General features: G+C 44.2%; 1 long non-coding RNA gene across 1 annotated transcript; it reads left to right on the top strand.

Moving 5' to 3' along the window:
• Window positions 1–976: 976 nt before the first annotated feature.
• LOC121852892 lies at window positions 977–6,323 on the top strand. Its single transcript, XR_006086259.1, has 3 exons — window positions 977–1,006; window positions 5,939–6,106; window positions 6,273–6,323. It is a non-coding gene; the product is annotated as an uncharacterized LOC121852892 (long non-coding RNA).

Genomic DNA, 6,323 nt, shown 5'->3' with positions numbered 1-6,323 from the left:
ATTATGGGAGAAGCAGAGAGAGAGAGACGGAGAGAGAGAGAAAGATACTGTGTGAGAGAGAGAGAGAGAAAGGGAATAAGTGAGGGACATTGAGAGAGAATATGTGAATATATGAGAGAAATGTAGTGACTGTGTTTTGAGAGGGAGAGACAGAGACTCAGAGAGAGAGGGACTGAGAGAAATAATGGGTGAGAGAGAGAGAGAGAGAGAGAGAGCAAAACTGCAGGAGAGATAGAGAAAAAGACTGAGATTGAGATATAGAAGTAAAGTGAGAGACTCAGCGACAGCTTCAGAGAGCCTGAGAGATAGAGACTGAGAGGATGAGAGAGAGAGTGAGAGAGACTGTCTGTGTGTGTGTGAGAGAGAGTGAGAGAGACTGCCTGTATGTGTGTGTGAGAGAGAGAGACTGAGCAAAAGAGAGAGACTGTGAGAGATAGTATTTTATAAAGTGTAATGACTGTGTGTATTGTGGGAGAGGCAGAGAGAGAGAGACTGAGAGAGAGAGACATAGAAAGGGACTGAGTGAGAGACCGTTAGAGAGAATATATGAATATCTGAGAGAAGTGTAGTGACCATGTTTTATTGGAGACACAGAGACTCAGAGAGGGGAACTGAGAGACAGAATGGGCGACAGACCCAAGAGATGGAGAGAGTGACATAGAGAGAATGGCTGAGACAGAGAGAGAGACTGTGTGAGAGAGAGGGAGAGAGAGTGTGAAGGAGAAACTGAGAAACAGAGAAAGAAACTGAGAGAAAGAGAGAGAGAGACTGTGATGTGTGTGTGGGCACATGTGTGTGTGTGTGATCCTGGTCCCCGCGCCTTGGGACTTGCTCCCCACGTGAAAGGCTCCTGTATATACATGTCAATGTGTATTGTGTTGCTGCACTATATTCCCTGTGTTTGTGTCCCTGTGTCCAGGTTGGGGGGCAATAATCTGGGAGATTGTGGAGTGAAGCGACTGTGTGAGGCTCTGAGGAACCCGGAGTGTAAAATACAGAGTCTGTGGTAAGTAACGCACTGTGTCTCCAGAGTCTGAATGACTCCAATATCTCAATGTGTTTATTGTGACTGTCTGATCAGTGCGGCTGTATATTGTGATAGGAATCGGTGTGACAGTGTGAGGCCACAAACCATTGTTTACATCAAACTCTCAACATGTATTAATGTGTGTGTGTCTGTGTCCTTTGCAACTATCTATAATAATAATAATAATAATTATTTTTTTGTTGTCTGTATGTGGTCTTTTGTGTTCTTTTTTTTATTATCAAACTCTCAACATGTATTAATGTGTGTCTGTGGAATATTTGCAACTATCTACAACGACTTTAGAATGATCCGGTTCCAGTTTACCAATTGGTTGAGTTCAGTCACTTTATTCAGGACAGAACAGCAGGTAATACACTAATAAATTCCCGAGAGATATCTAACACACCTTTGTTTAAAGACAACTGAATAACTCCAGACAAAACTGTCTTTTTCAAGAAAAACAACTCCTCACATGGTTATATCCATAATATGTTTCAATTTCAATTCTCCCTTTAACCAGAAGGACTTTCCGTGTCCCTGTAAGTCTGCCATTGTTTTTGGGTTCTGCCTTCAGTCACTGAGCTTTGCCGCCTTTGCACTTCTATTTTAGATTCTTAAACCACACTTTAACATTAATCCATGACAACACCGTGTGTATGTATGTCTCTGTGTGTGTGTAAGTGCATGTGTGTGTGTGTACGTATGTGTGTGTGTGTGTCAATGCATTTGCTTTTGTGTGTGTGTGTCTGTTTGCGTGTCTGTGTGTATGTGTGCGTTTGCCTGTGTATGTGGGTCTGTGTGCTTTTGTGAGTGCGTTCCTAAGTGTGTTTGTGTGTTTGTCTGTGTGAGTGATTGTTTGTGTGTGTGTTTGTCTTTGTTTCTGTGTTTGTGTTTGTGCGTGTGTGTTTGAGTATATCTACATATATATATTGTGTGTCTCGATGTGTTTATATGAGTGTCTCTCTGTCTGTGTGTGTGTGTTTCTGCGGGTTTTTTGTCTCTCGGTGTGTATTTGTGTTCGACTGTGTTTGCTTGTGTGACTCTGTGCTTGTGAGTGTGTGTGCGTGTAGGAGCCTTGGGACGTCCGACATGAAAGGCGATATACAACTGTAATCTTGTTGTTGTTGTTGTGTGCGTTTGTGTATGTTCCTGTGAGTGTGTGCGATTGTGTGTGTGTTTGTGTGTTCCTGTGAGTGTGTGCGATTGTGTGTGTGTATCCCAGAGGATCGAGTTCAAGATCGTCGTCCTCACCTTTAAGGCCATCCATGGCCTCGCCCCCTCCTCCCCTCTCTGACCTGCTGACTCCCTACCAACCTGCCCGCTCCCTCCGTCCAGTGGGCTCCGGGCTGCTCCATGTCTCCCGCCCGACCCGCCCTCCCATCGGTGTCCGGGCTTTCAGCCTCTCTGCCCCACACTCTGGGACTCCATCCCACGGTCCCTTCCCCTCACTTCCTCTCTTGTCTCCTTCAAGGTCGGTCTCAAGACCCTTCTCTTCGATCGTGCTTTGGTCTCCCTCCCACCTCTCTGCCTTCCCTCACTCCTACCCTACCCCCCCACCCTCGCCACCCTCCCCACCCCTCCACCCCTCCCACCCCTCCCCCACCCTCCCCACCCCCCCTCCCCCCCACCCTCCCCCACCCTCCCCACCCCTCCCCCATGCTCAGGCCCCGACACCTGACTGTTCAGCGCTTTGGGACGTCCTGCCGACGTGAAAGGCGCTCTGCAAATGCAATTTTATTGATGTTATTGTGTATTTGAGTGTGTGTGAGTGTGTGTGCCCGTCTGCGGGTATGTGCGTGGTTGTGTCTGTGTGCTTCCACATTTGTGTGTTTGGTTGTGTGTATCTGTATTTATGTTTGTGTGTTTTTCTGTGTGTGTGTGTGTGTGGGTGTTTTGTGTGTGTGTATTCGCGTATGTTTGTCTGTGTGAATCTATGTATGTGTTTTTATGTCTGTGTCTGTATTTGATTTTGTGTTTCTTTGTTTGTGTGTTTGTTTTTGAGTGTGTGTCTGTTTGTCTTTATGTATATTTCTATGTGTATGTGTGTGATTGTGTGTTGTGTTTTTGTGTGTGCGTATTTGTGAGTTTGTTTTTGTGTGTCTTTGTTTGTGTGTTTCTGTGTATATTTGTGCGTGTGTTTTCGCGTGTATGGTTATGTATGTTTGTGTATACCTGTATGTGTGTGTGTGTAATTGTGTGCTTTTTTCTCCGTGTGTGTGTGTGTGTTTACGTGTCTGTTTGCGTGTGTTTCTGTGTGTTTGTTTCTGTGTGTTTCTCTGTGTATATGTGTCTGTGTGTCTGTATCTGTGTGTGTGTATTTGTCTGTGTGACATGTGTTTGTTTGTGTGTGTATGTGTGTGCCTGCATGAGTGTGTTTGCGTGTGTTTCTGTGTGTGTGTGTTTACTTGTTTGTGGGTCGTGTGTGTGTGACTGATTGTATTTGTCTGTGGGTCATGTGTTTGTTTATGTGTGTATGTGCATGTATGTGTGTGTGTTTGTGTGCCATTTTGTTTATGTTTGTATGTGTGCTTGTGTGAGTGATTGTGCTTATTTTGCGTGTGTGTGTGTTTGTGTGTGTTGGCGTGTGTTCGATTTTGTGTGTGTGAGTTTGTGAGTGTTTGTGTGAGTTTCTGTGTGTTTTTGTGTATTTCTGTGTGCGCGTGTGAGTTTGTGTGTGTGTATATTTGTGTGTCTGTGTGTATCTATGTATGTCTATTTATATCTGTGTGTTTGTTTGTATGTGCTGTGCTTCTGTTTGTGATTGTGTGTTTTTGAGTGTGTCTTTATGTGCGTTTGTATGTTTGCGGGTGTTTGTGTGTGCGTGTTTGTCAATCTGTTTTCGTGTACGTTTGTTTGTGTGGTTCTGTGTGTGTGTACTTGTGTGTGTTTGTGTGAATGTTTATGTATGTTTGTGTGTGTATGCGTGTTTGTGCGTGCGTGTGTTTTTCTCTGTGTGTGTGTTTGCGTGTGGTTGTGTTTGTGTGCATTGTGTGTGTGTTTGTGTGAATGATTGATTGTTTGTGTGTGTGTTTGTGTTTGCTTGTGTGAGTTTCTGTGTGTGTGTTTGCGTATGTGTTTGCGTGGGTGAGTTTTTGGGTGTGATTGTGTATGTTTCTGTGTGAGCGCGTTTGTGTGAGAGTGTTTGTGTGTTTGTTTGTCTGCGTGAGTGTGTGTATTTATGTGTGTCTGTGTGTTTCTGTGAGTGCGTCTCTCTGTTTATGTGACTCTGTTTGTGAGTGTTTGTGTGTATTTTTCTGTGGGTCATGTGTCTGTGTTTGTGTGTATTTGTGTGTGTGAGTGTAAGTGTGTGTCTGCGGTGATGTTTTTGTCTGTCTTTTGTGTGTGTGTGTGTGTTTTGTGTGTATGAACTCCTGCAACCTGTCCGGCATCAAACAAACTGTGAGTGACAGTGGGTTACACACACTGTGTTTACTCTGATCCCTGTTATGTCTCTGTGTCTCTGATCTCCAGGTTGGACAGTAACAATCTGACAGCGGATTGTACCGAGGATCTGACCTCCGCTCTCAGCACAAACCACTCACTGACGGAGCTGAACCTGAATGATAATAATCTGGGAGATTGTGGAGTGAAGCGACTGTGTGAGGCTCTGAGGAACCCGGAGTGTAAAATACAGAGTCTGTGGTAAGTAACGCACTGTGTCTCCAGAGTCTGAATGACTCCAATATCTCAATGTGTTTATTGTGACTGTCTGATCAGTGCGGCTGAATATTGTGACAGGAATCGGTGTGACAGTGTGAGGCCACAAACCATCGTTTACATCAAACTCTCAACGTTTGTTAATGTATGTCTGTGGGTGTGTGTTTCCTTTGCAACTATCTACAACGACTTTAGAATGACCCGGTTCCAGTTTACCAATTGGTTCAGTTTCAGTCACTTTATTCAGGACAGAACAGCAGGAATACACAAATAAATGAAACAATACAATAATACACAAGACACCAAACCGGTACCGAGCTGATTCCTGTCACAGCACTGGTCGTGTCTCTCACTGCTCCGCTACCGTTCCCGAAGATATCTAACACACCTTTGTTTAAAGATAACTGTATAACTCCAGACAAAACTGTCTTTTTTAAGAAGACAACTCCTAATATGGTTATATCCATAATATGTTTCAATTTCAATTCTCCCTTTAACCACAAGGACTTTCCGTGTCCCTGTAAGTCCTGACCTTATATTGCCATTGTTTTGGGTTCTGCCTTCAGTCACTGAGCTTTGCCGCCTTTGCACTTCTATTTTAGATTCTTAAACCACACTTTAATATTAACCCACGACAACACTGTGTGTATGTCTGTGTGTGTGTGTGTCAGTGTATGCGTTTGTGCATGTGTGTGTTTGTGTATGTGTGTGTATTTGTGTGCGTGTGTGTCAATGCATATGCTTTTTTGTGTGTGTGTGTGTGTGTCTGTTTCAGTGTCTCTGTATGTGTTTGTCTGTATTTTTCTGTGGGTCATGTGTTTGTGTGTATTTGTGTGTGTGAGAGTAAGTGTGTATCTGCGGCGATGTTTTTGTCTGTGTTTGTGTGTGTTGGTGTGAGAGTGTTTGTGTATGAGTGTATGAGAGTGTTTGTGTGTTTGTTTGTCTGCGGGTGTGAGTGTGTATTTATGTGTGTATGTGTGTGTCTCTGTGCGCGTCTCTCTGTTTATGTGATTCTGTATGTGTTTGTCTGTATTTTTCTGTGGGTCATGTGTTTGTGTGTATTTGTGTGTGTGAGAGTAAGTGTGTATCTGCGGCGATGTTTTTGTCTGTGTTTGTGTGTGTTGGTGTGTGTGTGTGTGTTTGTGTGTATGAACTCCTACAACCTGTCCGGCATCAAAAAAACAGTGAGTGACAGTGGGTTATACACTGTGTTTACTCTGATCCCTGTCATGTCTCTGTGTCTCTGATCTCAAGGCTGTACAGTAACAGACTGACCGATGGCTGCACTGATGCTCTGGTCTCCGCTCTCAGTACAAACCGCTCACTGAGGTTCCTGGACCTGAGCTCTAACTCCTTCACAGACGGCTCTGTCTCCGCTCTCCGCCGCCTCATACAGACCTGCACCAGTCTGGAGGACATCTGGTGAGTGTTTGTGTCAGTGTTTAATGTGATAAACACACAGAGAAAGTGCTGCGTATCAGAATGGGAACAGTTTGAAGGGATTTATTTATGTATTAAACTGCGACACGAACAGTTTACAGTTTGTACCATTATCCCGTGGGTTTATTTCCTGTTTAATGTGTTTCAGGCTTTTGGGGAATAGGTTCAGTTCAGAGGGAGCGAAACAGCTGCGGTCACT

Source organism: Callorhinchus milii, unplaced genomic scaffold (assembly GCF_018977255.1).
Source record: "Callorhinchus milii isolate IMCB2004 unplaced genomic scaffold, IMCB_Cmil_1.0 Scaffold1693, whole genome shotgun sequence".
NCBI lineage: Eukaryota > Metazoa > Chordata > Chondrichthyes > Chimaeriformes > Callorhinchidae > Callorhinchus > Callorhinchus milii.
Note: the sequence above shows the minus strand (reverse complement) of the source record. Positions and strands in the feature narration are given on the sequence as shown.